The sequence below is a fragment of the Dendrobates tinctorius genome, unplaced genomic scaffold, assembly GCF_039654945.1.
Source record: "Dendrobates tinctorius isolate UK_male_01 unplaced genomic scaffold, ASM3965494v1 ptg000006l, whole genome shotgun sequence".
NCBI lineage: Eukaryota > Metazoa > Chordata > Amphibia > Anura > Dendrobatidae > Dendrobates > Dendrobates tinctorius.
Genome location: NW_027361674.1, coordinates 1940065 through 1954091, shown reverse-complemented (window position 1 = coordinate 1954091; position 14027 = coordinate 1940065). Strand labels below are relative to the sequence as shown.

The 14027-nt window shown below is 42.5% G+C and overlaps 1 protein-coding gene and 1 pseudogene across 3 annotated transcripts in view; one reads left to right on the top strand and one right to left on the bottom strand.

Moving 5' to 3' along the window:
• The window catches only part of LRRC14B (leucine rich repeat containing 14B), a 404837-nt gene that overhangs the window by 88758 nt on the left and 302052 nt on the right, over positions 1–14027 (bottom strand). The gene's annotated exons all lie outside the window — the stretch shown is intronic.
• Positions 10555–11984, top strand: LOC141084864 (annexin A5-like; annotated as a pseudogene).

Below are 14027 nucleotides of genomic sequence, written 5' to 3'. Positions count from 1 at the left end.
AGGTAATTTGATTGAGTCCATGAGGGTTTTAACAGCTTCAGCATTTTTCACTGGGGTTCCGGCAGTAGTAATAAACCCTCGATTGGCCCATAGAGCCCCAAAATCGGGAGCAATACCAAATGCATACCATGAGTCCGTGTATATATTAGCCCGTCTGTTCTTGGCCAAAGTACATGCAGTAGACAGAGCCTGGAGTTCTGCTTCTTGTGCGGACTGTGAGGGCGGGAGTGCAGCTGCGTGCACTACAGTGTCTTCTGTGGTAACAGCATATCCCGTGTGGAATCTACCAAACTCGTCAGCATATCTTGAACCATCCGTGTATAACACCAGATCAGGATTTGGGAGTGGATTCTCACTGACATTTGGTGGAGTAGCTGTTTCTTCAGTCAGAAGTTGGGAACAATCATATTGGAGGTAATCCTCATCACTGCCATCTTCCCTTATAGTTCATTATACCGTCTTTCAAGGCGTTGTAAAGGGGTTGCATTCTGCGGGATGCATCCGGTATCCACTGACGACAATAAGTGCATAAGAAAACGCTGGAGTTCAGTTTCATCTTTTGGGAAAGGAAGGGAGCTGACAGCTATTTTTCTTTCTTCTGCGAGGTGTCTGGCACCCTGAAGGAGACAGTGACCCAAGAACATCACTTGACCAAGGCAGAACTGAAGTCTCGAGGCCGAAACCCGACAGTTCAGTGCTGCCGGATACTTAAGGAGGCTAACAATGGCAGAAATGGCTAAAGACACCAGCTCATATTTTTTTTTTTTTTTTGCAAACTGGTTGGGACTGTTTTGGGCCCCTTGTGACATAACTGTCCATGTTAACTGTCGTCCCTGCTAAGTGAATGCAAATAGAAACTGGCAGTCATTGTGTAACGGAATGCTAAAGAAGGAATTGGTAAGATCAATAACTGTAAACCAAGCAGCATCCTGGGGTATTTGGGACAAAAGAGTATGAGGATTAGGCACCAGGTTTTAGAAACACTTTTACTGGTTCTAAAGGCATTTTCCCTATATCATTTGGCCATCATCTTGGAATTGTATTCTGGAGCGGAACTGTGATAATTAATCTGCCCCTAGTAAATTTACTGGACATGTGGGAGAGATTACGAACTGAACAGTAACCTTGGGAAAAGGTCCCACAGAAATAGGGTTTATGAAAGAATATTAATTGGGTCTACCATCTACTCCGATTAAAATAGCAGGGGAATGACAATCTCTGAAAATGTTTGAGTCTGGCACAGCGCCATAATTAGCAGGGAGGGGCTGAGGAGTAAGGTTCTCAGTAGCTGAAGACTGGGAGGGGGACAGAGTTTGCTGTGTGGGCTGAAGGGCACACTGTGTGCTTGCAGCTGCGGTGGGGGCTGGAGGCTGCTGTTTGCTTTTGTTTTTTTCTCTGTACGCTGAACAGACGGGTTAAATTCTTCTGAAAACTTTATTTTTTTTTTTTTTTTTTTTAGCGGGGACTGAGGCTGGCAGCGGTGGCTCACATGAGATACTGTGAGCGTTTAACAAAGAAAAGGTGGGGGCTGCGACTCTCGGTCTCCTTGTACAATTGTCATCTAGCAGGGAGACCTCTTCTTTCAAATAATCACTTTTAACTATTTCCCTGACACATTAATATCAATCTTAGTTCCTTCGTAACCACATTCTCACAGCACAGTCACTTTCTTGAACCACAATACATTCCGTCTTTGCCATAATAATAGACAATTTTTCCTTCTTCAACATAGCAGTAACAGAAACAATCAGAATTCACTTTCTGTGTTCTTCCTAACACCTTCGTCACACAATTCATGTGCCAAGCCACAAAATTCTTCTTTTCCTTCCACAGATTCTCTCATTTAGAGCTAAATATCCTTACTTCAGTTGTGCACAATACTGGAGCGGCCGTCTCAGTCTGTTCCACAGGGTCAATAATCCCCCTCTGGGATTGCCCAAAATTCGCGGTACTCAGTGAAAGGAGGAGGGCGTCTCAGACTATCCCTCCGGACACCTCTGGTTATATATATATATATCTATATATACCTTAGTTACGTATCCTACCCAGTCTTCGATCACTGACCACGCCTGACTACTAACAGTGAATTCAGGATTTCAGGATATTTTGACTATAAAGAGAGTCACAATCACTGGTCAATCCGGGGTGTCCGTCCCTTATGAGGTACGGTTCGAGCACTGGGCCCCCAACGGGACTACACCTCTATATGATTCCACCCATGAATCACCCCACCACGGGGACAAACCTCAGATCCTCTTTGCAGCAACAAGCACAGGAAAACCACACCAACGGTCAGTCTGAACAGTATAACTGCCAACTTACCGCGGCTCTGGGGGGTGATCAGTCCCAATTTTCCAACACCTGTGTCCGCTCCGAGGGTCCTTTGTCTTGTTGTCCTCCGGGGGCAGAGGCGTCCCTACTCGGGGGCCCCACGTTGGGCGCCAAGACTGTTGAGGTAGGGCTAAATTAACCCTTCATGGTTGAGCCAGTGATTTCCAAATTAATTTACAGGGCGTTGCTAGCAACTGGGAATGACCACACGGAGACGGGGGTCTCTGTACGGGAGGATCGAGGCAGATCACTGATCCCCTTTACTGAATCTCACATTACATAGCATTCTGCTTAATTATGCAAAGTATACAGCTACCAATAGAATCGTAATACATTTAAGCCAATAGTATTGTAAGAAAATCAGAATATGTCCCCAGCTGCATGACGTAGAATATAGAACAATAGCACATTCTTTTAGGGTCTCATCTCATATCTCATATCTTGTACAAGCTAGAACAGTCTGGTTTCATAACAGCCGTGAACTTTCATTTAGTTAAGTTACAAAATTTAACTCGTAAACAACAAAAAGGCGTTGCAAGCACAAAAATGGATCCCGAAGAACAAGATGTCCCGTACATCTGAATACTGTACTTCACAACTAGTCCAAGACCGGTCCCCAGCCTCTTCTCTACACACTCCACTCCGCTAGACTGACAGTTCCCTGCATATAAACTTTTAGGGAGAGGCCTTTGGAAATGGAGTGGTGCTGGCAAATGGCACTAAGAACTGTCTCACAGCCGAGTCACCTAGTCACAGATGGCTTTTCAAGGTATTTTTTATGCTTGACAAAGGGCAGTAATTCAAGGACGCAGCAATTTACAGCACCAGGAAAGTGAATGAGATGTCTATAATCTCGTGCACATGTTACTTATTTTTTCCTTGCAGATTTGAAGCATTCTCATATCTTCAGCAGGTCAACTCTATGTTTTTCGCCTATTCCATTAAATGGGGAAAAACACCTTAAAAAATACACCTATTTTATGCTGCGCTTTTCCTGCCAGATTTTTCTGAACTTATGGACGTACCCCAAATCCTACATGACTGCAATAACGTTGCCAGAACCACAGGCAGGATGAATGGGATGACAGATTACCTTTAAAATTGAAGAACATGGAGTGATGATTCTTTTGAGATGTGTCTATTAAGGGTTAAAACATGCAGGAGACAGCTTGAGATATAGGGAGAAACTTTGATTTTCTGCACTGAAAGCAAAATGATATCATTTCTATCAGCGTGCTGCTTTTGTAATCATATTCACTGCACTGTTATGAAAAGTATAAATACCTCATGAAAAACATCACACTAATAGTAACCTCAAATAAAATGATAGTATAGTGTGGTTACACATCAATGGACAATATTGGAAAAATCGCAAAAACTATAACACACAAAAGGAACAAGCGAGATCAAAAATTCCAAAGAGATTATTAGAATACGCAAAAAATTATTTTATTAAATGAATGGGTACAAGGAGAGGAAGAGTTCCACCTAATAGCACATGTACAAGAAGGGCGCTCACAAGGACCAAAGATAAAATATTAAGGTGGCAATGAGAATGCTTGTCTATGACACAAAATCAAGCAATAGTAATGCACATTCCCCATATAGCCTAATACAGTGCCTTGCGAAAGTATTCGGCCCCCTGGAACTTTTAAATCTTTTCCCATATATCATGCTTCAAACATAAAGATACTAAATATAAATCTTTGGTGAAGAATGAACAACAAGTGGAACACAATTGTGAACTTTAATGAAATTTTTTGGTTATTTTAAATTTTTAGGAAAAGTCAGAAACTGAAAAGTGGGTTGTGCAATATTATTCGGCCCCTTTACTTTCAGTGCAGCAAACTCACTCCAGAAGTTCATTGTGGATCTCTGAATGATCCAATGCTGTCCTAAATGGCTAATGATGATAAATATAATCCACCTGTGTGCAATCAAGTCTCCGTATAAATGCACCTGCTCTGTGATAGTCTCAGGGTTCTGTTTGAAGCACAGAGAGCATCATGAAGACCAAGGAACACAACAGGCAGGTCCGTGATACTGTTGTGGAGAAGTTTATAGCCAGATTTGGATACAAAATGATTTCCAAAACTTTAAACATCCCAAGGAGCACTGTGCAAGCGATCATATTGAAATGGAAGGAGTATCATACCACTGCAAATCTACCAAGACTCGGCTGTCCCTCTAAACTTTCATCTCAAACAAGAAGAAGACTGATCAGAGATGCAGCCAAGAGGCCCATGATCACTCTGCATGAACTGCAGAGACCTACAGCTGAGGTGGGACAGTCTGTCCATAGGACAACAATCAGTCGTATACTGCACAAATCTGGCCTTTATGGAAGAGTGGCAAGAAGAAAGCCATTTCTCAAAGATATCCATAAAAAGTGTTGTCTAAAGTTTGCAACAAGCCACCTAGGAGACACACCAAACATGTGGAAGAAGGTGCTCTGGTCAGATGAAACCAAAATTGAACTTTTTGGCAAAATGCCAAATGATATGTTTGACGTAAAGGCAACACAGTTCATCACCCTGAACACACCATCCCCACTGTCAAACATGGTGGTGGCAGCATCATGGTTTGGGCCTGCTTTTCTTCAGGAGGGACAGAGAAAATGGTTAAAATTGATGGGAAGATGGATGGAGCCAAATACAGGACCATTCTTGAAGAAAACCTGTTGGAGTCTGCAAAGGACCTGAGACTGGGACGGAGAGTTGTCTTCTCAAACATAAAGCAAAATCTTCAATGGAATGGTTCACAAATAAACGTATCCAGGTGTTAGAATGGCCAAGTCAAAGTCCAGACCTGAATCCAATCGAAAATCTGTGGAAAGAGTTGAAAACTGCTGTTCACAAACGATCTCCATCACTGAACTCGAGCTGTTTGCCAAGGAAGAATGGGCAAGAAATTCAGTCTCTCGATGTACAAAACTAATAGAGACATTCCCAAAGCGACTTGCAGCTATAATTGTAGCAAAAGGTGGCGCAACAAAGTATTAAGTTAAAGGGACTGAATAATATTGCACGCCCCGCTTTTCAGTTTTTGATTTTCCACAAAAATTTAAAATAACCAATAAATTTCATTCAACTTCACAATTGTGTTCCACTTGTTGTTGATTCTTCACCAAAAATTTACATTTGGTATCTTTGTTTGAAGCATATGTGAGAAAAGGTTGAAAAGTTCCAGGGGGCCGAATACTTTTCCAAGGCACTGTAGATCAATGTTGTACCCCCTGTACCAAATACATCATGTTAAATTTCCATCAATTGATGCTGTTACCTATTTGGAAGTCAGGAGTAAGTCCAGGGGCGTCCTCCCCGACGTGCATTTTGGCGGTATGAGCCTTTCTCAAGGAGTGTGGGATGAGGGGAAGCAAGGGTATAAAAATCCCCATCAACCAATAGCAGTAGCGTCCATTGATTATGACAAATAAGTGTCCAGGCAACAAGTGCACCAATCATAGTCCGCAGGCATCACATTAAGTGGTTGCGACGTTCTTGATGTTTACATCAGGCTGGCGCCCGTACTGACACATGACGCCACAGATTTGACTATGATTGGTGCACTTGTTGCCTGGACACTTATTTGGTGCAGGGGGTGCAACACTGATCTATTAGGCTATATGGGGAATGAGCAATTGCTTGATTTTGTGTCATAGATACACATTCTCATTGCCACCTTAATATTTTATATTTGGTCCTTGTGAGCGCCCTACTTGTACATGTGCCATTAGGTGGAACTCTTCCTCTCCTTGTACCCATTTATTTCATAAAATAATTTTTTGCATATTCTAATAATCTCTTTGGAGGTTTTGATCGTGTTTGTTCCTTTTGTGTGTTACTGTTATGAGGTCAGCTTATTTTTGTTTTCTTTTTTTATTATTTTTTCCAAGACGTGTAGTGCCCAGCAGCATTTGTATGAAATCTGTCACTAGCATGAGCCCTCCTAAGCCGTCTATATGGCTATGTGGGTCATAGGAGGCTGAACAACACGATACCTTGATATCTGTGATCTGATGTCTTATTCAAGAGAAATCCACATTTTTCTTAATATGTAAAAGAGATGTTAAGATCTATGGGCCGGACATAGATCTCCCTGAGAATCTGCCTCCAGCGCTTGATGCAAATGAAAGGAGGCATTACTGGTGTGAGTCGTGTAGATGGGGAGAACGGACTGTCAGTCATTACATGTCTCACACTGATAATGCCGCCTTTCAGTTATAATAAGCTCTGGATGAAGATTCTCAGGGAGATCTATGTCTGACCCATATATCTTAAGAGTCAGTGATAAGCGGTCATAGAGGAGCGCTTAGGAAGCAACCCAGGGGCAGACAAATATGTCAGGTCTCCACCGCAGCTCTAGCCGAAAACCTCCAATGGAGGATAGGAGCAATGAGAAAATGGAAACGGTCTTAGGAGCGCAGGAAAGAGACTCAGACAAGAGATGGGGTTAAACCACAACGCGTTTCGACGGAGGATCCGTCTTCATCAGGTGGAAGTTACTGCGGAAAATAAACCGCTGCGTTTCCGCTCGGATTTTTCCACAGCATGTGCACAGCGGTTTTTATTTTCCATAGGCTAACATTGTATTGTACATCACTTGCGGATCTGCAGCGGATTCGCAGGGCCAAATCCACTGCGGATCCGCACACGATTCCGCAACGTGTGCACAGACCCTAAGGCAACTATCACTGCTGTGAGCTGGGCACGCCTCTGTGGGCTGCACAAGTCACAGTAGTGGGAGTGTTCTGCTGCCATGTTCATGGAGCCCTTGGCTGTCACTTTGTCTCCTGTCATTAGGATCTGCTAACAGAAGCATTATTGCTTCACTACAGATCCTAAATTGACAGGAGTAAAATGCCTGAGAAGAGGAGGGGGGAGCTGTCTGTGACTCATCCCTCAGTAAGATAAGGAGGACCTGCAGGTCTGCAGTGAATGGCCAGAATGGAGGGGGTGAAGATACATTTAGTATGGCTGACAAACTGATGGGAGACAGAGAGACACACATATAGTATGATGCGTGAGACACATATGGAGTGTGATGGGGAGAGAGATACACATGGAATAGCATTCATTCTTCCAAACCGGGATAGTTTACATTTACTATAATTAGCTAGGTCTCTGTATGTTCTGCTTAATAAAGCTTGATATTTAAGCTCGAACAATTTATTAGGATCAGAAGGGACCACAACCCCTAGATATTTCAATGACTCTCCTTGCCATTTAAATGGAAATTTATTCATGATTTGAAGGACCTCATTCTGAGAAAATGATATATTTAAGGCTTCTGATTTGGAATAATTGACTTTAAAATTACTAAGTGATCCGAACCTACCAAATTCTTTTTAAATCATTGGAAACGATATTTGTGGTTGTGAGATATAAAGGAGTAAATCATCTGCATACAGAGCTGTTTTGTAAGAGTTAGGTCCTATCGTGTATCCATGAATATTGCTATTATTTCTGATAGCGTTGGCTAGGTGTTCCGTTACCACTACGTAAAGTAATGGAGAAAGTGGGCAGCCCTGTTTGGTCCCATTGTTGATCTTAAATGGGCTGGATAATGAACCATTTATTCTAACTTACGCTGTTGGACCATTATATAAGGCTAAGATTTTCTGTAGAAAGTGAGGACCTAGACCTATCTGTCTCAAGGCTTCCTCCATAAACCCCCAATGGACTCTATCGAAAGCCTTCTCTGCATCTACAGATAAAAGACCTAGTGGTGTGGAGCTAGTTTTTGCCTTGGAGATGATAAGTAATGTCTTATTAGTATTATCCCGGGCTTCTCGTCCTTTGACGAATCCCACCTGATCATTATTGACCAGGGAAGGAAGTAAAGGGGCTAGCCTCTCAGCTAAGATTTTTGAAAATAATTTAATGTCCATGTTTAAGAGAGAAATCGGCCTAAAGTTGGCAATTATTGAAGGGTCTTTACCTGGCTTAGGGAGCACACTAATGTGTTCTTCTAGAGACTGGGGAACAAATCCAGTACCTTCATCAATAGCACTGAAAGTTTTTGCCATTATTGGAGAGAGTTGTTCCCTAAAGTTTTTATAAAACGCCGGTGTGAATCCGTCTGGACCAGGGCATTTACCCGACAGAGAGGACCGTATTGCCAAATCGATCTCCTCTATTGAAATCTCCTCCTCTAAAGCTTTCAGAGCTGAACTACTCAACACAGGTAGGGATGTTTCCTGAATGTATTATTTTATCTTATAGGAGAGGTCTAATGGGGGCATATCTGCGAATTGGTTCTTAATGTTGTATAAATTCTCATAGTAAGACTGAAAGAGATCCACAATTTCTTTTGGGTTGTGTGTATCCCTGCCATTTTGTTTTTTAACAAAGGGAATAAATGTAGCTGACGCACGTGGATGGAGCAGTCTGGATAATGGTCTCCCGCACTTGTCCGATAGGTCATAGAAAAAACGTTTAGATTTTTCCATGTATTGCAAATATTTTTTATCTAAAGTTTCTCTTAATTCCCCTCCTGATTTTTTTTTAACTCTTTTTCATTTTTGTCATACTTACATTTTTCAGAGTAGCAAACAAATTAAAATATTTGACAAAGATAGCTGTTATGAATGGGTCACCGAGGAGGATGGCAGGAACAGGCTAAGCCACCAGAAAACCAGAGAGGTTGTTAACTAAGCGGATTGCAGACCCCTGATCCTATCCACACAACTAGCAGTAGCCGTGGAGTGTACCTACGATGCCCTAGACGCCTCGGCACAGCCGGAGAGCTAACTAAGCCTAAAGCAAGAAAGGTGAAATCTAAACTGCCCAGGAGCAGACCCCAAAAGGAATAGCTAGCCCCCAAACATATATTGTCGGTGAGACAAGATGAAACACAAACGCAGGCAGAAAAATAGACTGAGCAAACGATAGGGCCCAAACTGACTAGACAGGACAGGAAAGACACTGTCTGCAATCACGCAAAAACCCTGAAAAATCCAACACGTCTGATGTTCAAAAAAGCACTGAAGTCACACGACTTCGCCGCCACTATATCAGCACTCCGGTAAGAACTGGAAGCAAAGCAAAAGAGACCAATATAACAGGGGACTGAACAAACTGACACAGGCTGTAACATATGGAGCGGTGGTCCAGCACAGCCCCCAGAGGAGCAAGCTGAACCTGCACAACAAGCAGAAAGAGACAAAACAAGATCAGAAGTAAAGGATTAGCAAATGAACCACTTCACTGAACAATGCAGGATCAGGGCAGGAGACATCTGACCTCTGAATGCACAGGAAAGCAATCACCAGCAGGGATTGCAGGAAGTCTGCAGACTTAAATACTCCAATCAGTAACCTCAGATCTCCAGTCATCATCATCATCAGGTGGCAGACCTCTGTCAATCTAGCCAGCTCCACTACCTCCAGTAACCACCGGAGGGAGCAGGGGGAACTTCGGCTCAGAAGTCTGAGCCAGGGAATTCACAACAGATAGCACAAGTAAACACAAAATTCAATTTGTAAATGAAGGTCTTTATTATTAATGAGGAAAAATACAGGGCCCTGTTTGAAAGTCATTGCTCCTACTTTATGTTTTAACTGTGATTTGTCACATCTTTGAAAAGCAAAGTTCAATTTCCCTAGCCACACGCAGGCCTAATTACTGCCACACCTGTTCTCAATCAAAAAATCACTTAACTAGGACCCACCTGACAAAGTGAAGTAGACAAAAAGATCCTCAAAAGGTAAACATCATGCTGCGATCCAAAGAAATTCATGAACAAATGAGATGGAAAGTAATTCAGATCTATCAGTCTGGAAAAGGTTATAAAGCCATTTCTAAAGTTTGGAGACTCTAGCGAACCACAGTGAGATCCATTTTCTACAAATGGTGAAAACATGGTACAGTAGTGAACCTTCCCAGGAGTGTTCTGGTCATTAAAGTAAAAACATACTGGGGGAGGGGGGAGAGGTTAAAGAAATTGGCATTTTTGTAAGTTGTATTTATTTTTATTTTATATGAAAAAAAAATATTTTCTCAACTGTACAATACAGGAACATAGAGATACTTTGTACATAGCAATGTATCTCTGTACCCATATAAACTGCTTCTGAACTCACAGCCTGCAATACAGCTCACTATTAACAAATGTTGCAATCTTTTTTTCAGTGTGGGCTGTAGATCAGTGAAAGAGCTGTTACCTGTGGGCATTATTTTTCATGATTTTAATATGGAGGGAAATGAGGGCAATGCTGCTCCAGAAGCACATCAGAAGCAAAATGGCGAAGTCCACAAAAGGAACCATAAAGGATTTCAGCGGTTTCAAAGCCAATGATGATGCAGAGGCTCTCCGCAAAGCTATGAAGGGATTGGGTACTGAGGAAGACACAATAATGAAAATCCTCACCTCAAGAAGCAATGATCAGCATCAACAAATTGGTGTTGCTTTTAAGACTTTATTTGGCAAAGATCTTGTTGACAACCTAAAATCTGAACTTACTGGGAAACTTGAGAAGGTGATAATTGCACTAATGACTCCATCCAATCTGTATGATGCATATGAACTCAGACATGCTATCAAGGGTGAAAACCAGACAGGCCTAAATACATCTGCACTAACCAGATATCATAATATCATCTAATACCTTACATATATTGATATGTTTTTGTGCACTGTATATTTTTTTCAGGGTGCAGTTGGGCCCAAATGGTTCTGCTAACTGTGGCCTCTGTTCACACGGGATGCATTCTAGTTAGCACTGGGCAGCTCCCCTCTATGGTGTTACTAAGAGGCTGTGAACCAGTGTGAACACTGCCACATGCGGATTATTTTTTTGCACTGGTGTACCACATGGCCAATCCCTGATTGTAGGGTGGCTATTTCATTTGGTATTATTGCACCTGTGCAGTTGCCATTTTACTTGGGTCCCCTGCACCCTGGTTAGTGCAGATGTATTTAGGCCTGTCTGGTTTTCCCTTGATTTTTTTTGGAGGATTTTTTCCTCTTTCTGATGTTTTAATGCTATCAAGGGTGGTGGCACTGATGAAAAAGTGCTCATTGAAATTCTTGCTTCAAGAACTCCAGCTGAAATCAGTCATATCAAAAAAGTTTATAAAGAAGAGTATGAACGTGAACTGGAGGACAGCATCACGGGAGATACATCTGGTTACTTTCTGAGAATGTTGGTTTTCCTTGTCTAGGCAAACATGGACCCTGACTCCAAGGTGAATGATGCTCTTTTTGAGAAGGACGCTCAGAATTTATTTCTAGCTGGTGAACTTAAATGGGGTACAGATGAAGAAAAGTTCATCACTATACTGGGAACACGCAGCATTGCCCACCTAAGGAAAACATTTGATAAGTACATGGCCATCTTTGGGTACCAGATTGAAGAGAGCATTTGCAGGGAGACGTGTGGTAACCTAGAAAGCCTTCTTCTTGCCATAGTGAAGAGTGTCCAAAGTGACCCTGCGTATCTTGCAGAAACTCTGCATAATGCAGTAAAGGGAGCTGGCACTGATGATTCCACTTTGGTTAGAGTTATGGTTTCCAGGAGTGAAATAGATTTGCTTGACATCAGGAAGGAGTACCGAAATAACTTTGGGAAATCTCTGCACCAGGCAATTAGGGGTGACACATCTGGAGACTACAGGAATACTCTCCTCGTGTGTGGTGGGGACGATGAGTAATATTACTGTTCCCAAGAAGGCAACCATGTGTAAAGCCTGTATTTTACACGAGAACACATACTATATCTAATCGCTAAGGTCATTGTTGCCCACCATATTGTCCCATAGTCTCTGGGCTAGACTAGTGCTGAATGTTCGCTTTCACCCAGACCCCTTCTTTTATCCTGAACTAGGCTTACTATAAATTCCTTTCATGATATAAGAGTTTCAGTAGATCAGTTGGGGGTCTGGGTCACGGTGGGATGGAAGGTAAAATATATGTTGAAATGTACCTGTACTATGTGATCCTGGCCTTACTTGTAGTTTGGGGCAATATTTTAGGTGCTAATACATTCCAGTCACAGCAGACGTTAATATTATATAATGTAACCGATGTCATCACTGATACAATTGTGCTCAAAAGTCTACATACCCCAGCAGAACTTTTGCTTTCTTGTAATTTTTACAGAGAATATGAATGATAACACCAAAACTTTTTCTCCAGTCATCGTTAGTGGTTGGGTGAAGCCATTTATTGTCAAACTACTGTGTTTTCTCTTTTTAAATCATAATGACAACCCAAAACATCCAAATGACCCTGATCAAAAGTTTACATACCACATTTTTTAATACTCTGTATTGCCCCCTTTAACATCAATGAGAGCTTGAAGTCATTTGTGGTAGTTATGGATAAGGTTTTTTAATTTCTCAGATGGTAAAGGTGCCCACTCTTCTTGGCAAAATGCCTGCAGTTCCTATAAATTCCTGTGCTGTCTAGCATGAACAGCGCATTTGAGATCTCCCCAGAGTGTCTCAATGATATTGAGGTCAGGAGACTGAAATGGCCACTCCAGAACCTCCACTTTGTTCATTCTGCTATAGCCAATGACATGTCAACTTGACCTACGTGTTTTAGATCGTTATCATGTTGGAAAGTCCAAGTACATCCCATGCGCAGCTTCCAGGCTGATGATTGTAAATTTGCCTCCAGTATTTGCTGATAACTTGCTGAATTAATCTTTCCTTCAACTATGACCAAGTTTTCTGTGCCTTTGTAGCTCACACATCCCCAAATCATCAACAATCCACCTCTGTGCTTTACAGAAGGAAAGGTGTTCCTTTCATCATAAGCCTTGGTGAACTCTCTCCAAATGTTAAGTTTATGGTTATGGCCAAAAAGTTCAATTTTAGTCTCATCACTCCAAATTAACTTGTTCCAGAAGTTTTGAGGCTTGTCTTTGTGCTGTTTTGCATATTGTAGACGAGATTTTTTGTGGCATTTGCGCAGTAATGGCATTCTTCTGGTGACTCGACCATGCAGCCCATTTTTCTTCAAGTGCCTCCTTATTGTGCATCTTGAAACAGCCACATCGCTAGTCCAGTATTTCAGCTGATGTTATTTGTGAGTTTTTGCATCCCAAACTGTTAGGCGTCGGGTTCCTGCAGCGGCTCAACAGGAATCCAGAGCCTCACATTCTGCGGTCTCCCATTATCTATCGACCGCAGAGGAGATTGCTCAGCAGTCCTGGTGTCTCAAACGCTCTGCCCACTCTTGCTCTGTGGGTCTGGCAGTTGCTGCCACCTTTGGGTCAGCAATAGCAATGTAGGCTGCTCAGCAGCAAATCGCTCCAGAGGCTAAGTCCCTCCGTCGCTCTACTGGGCATGCTCACGAGACGATCTCCCATTGGAGATCGGGAGTCACATGCCCAGGTCCTTCTCGTGATCTAATTGGTCCATCTCATGGATCTGGAAGCTTCCGGAAGGTCCCGGCTATAAAAGGTTCGTATGGCCGCTCGGCCATGCGCTAGTATAGTCTCTAGTTGCTTACTGTGTGAATGATGATGGATGCATGAACCTGCGAATGGCTCATTAAGATCCCCTCCCTTTGATATTACGAGAGTGTCTAGGGACTTAGGTTTAGAGTCAGCGCCAGCCAGTGGCAAGCTACTAGTCACATTAGCATCCTCCACAGTGCTAGCGTCCGACAGTGCCCCTGCTACTGGGCATTGTCGATTAGCGGCAGTGTCTGCCGCTGCGCTGCAGTCTGCAGATCCTCTTGGCATC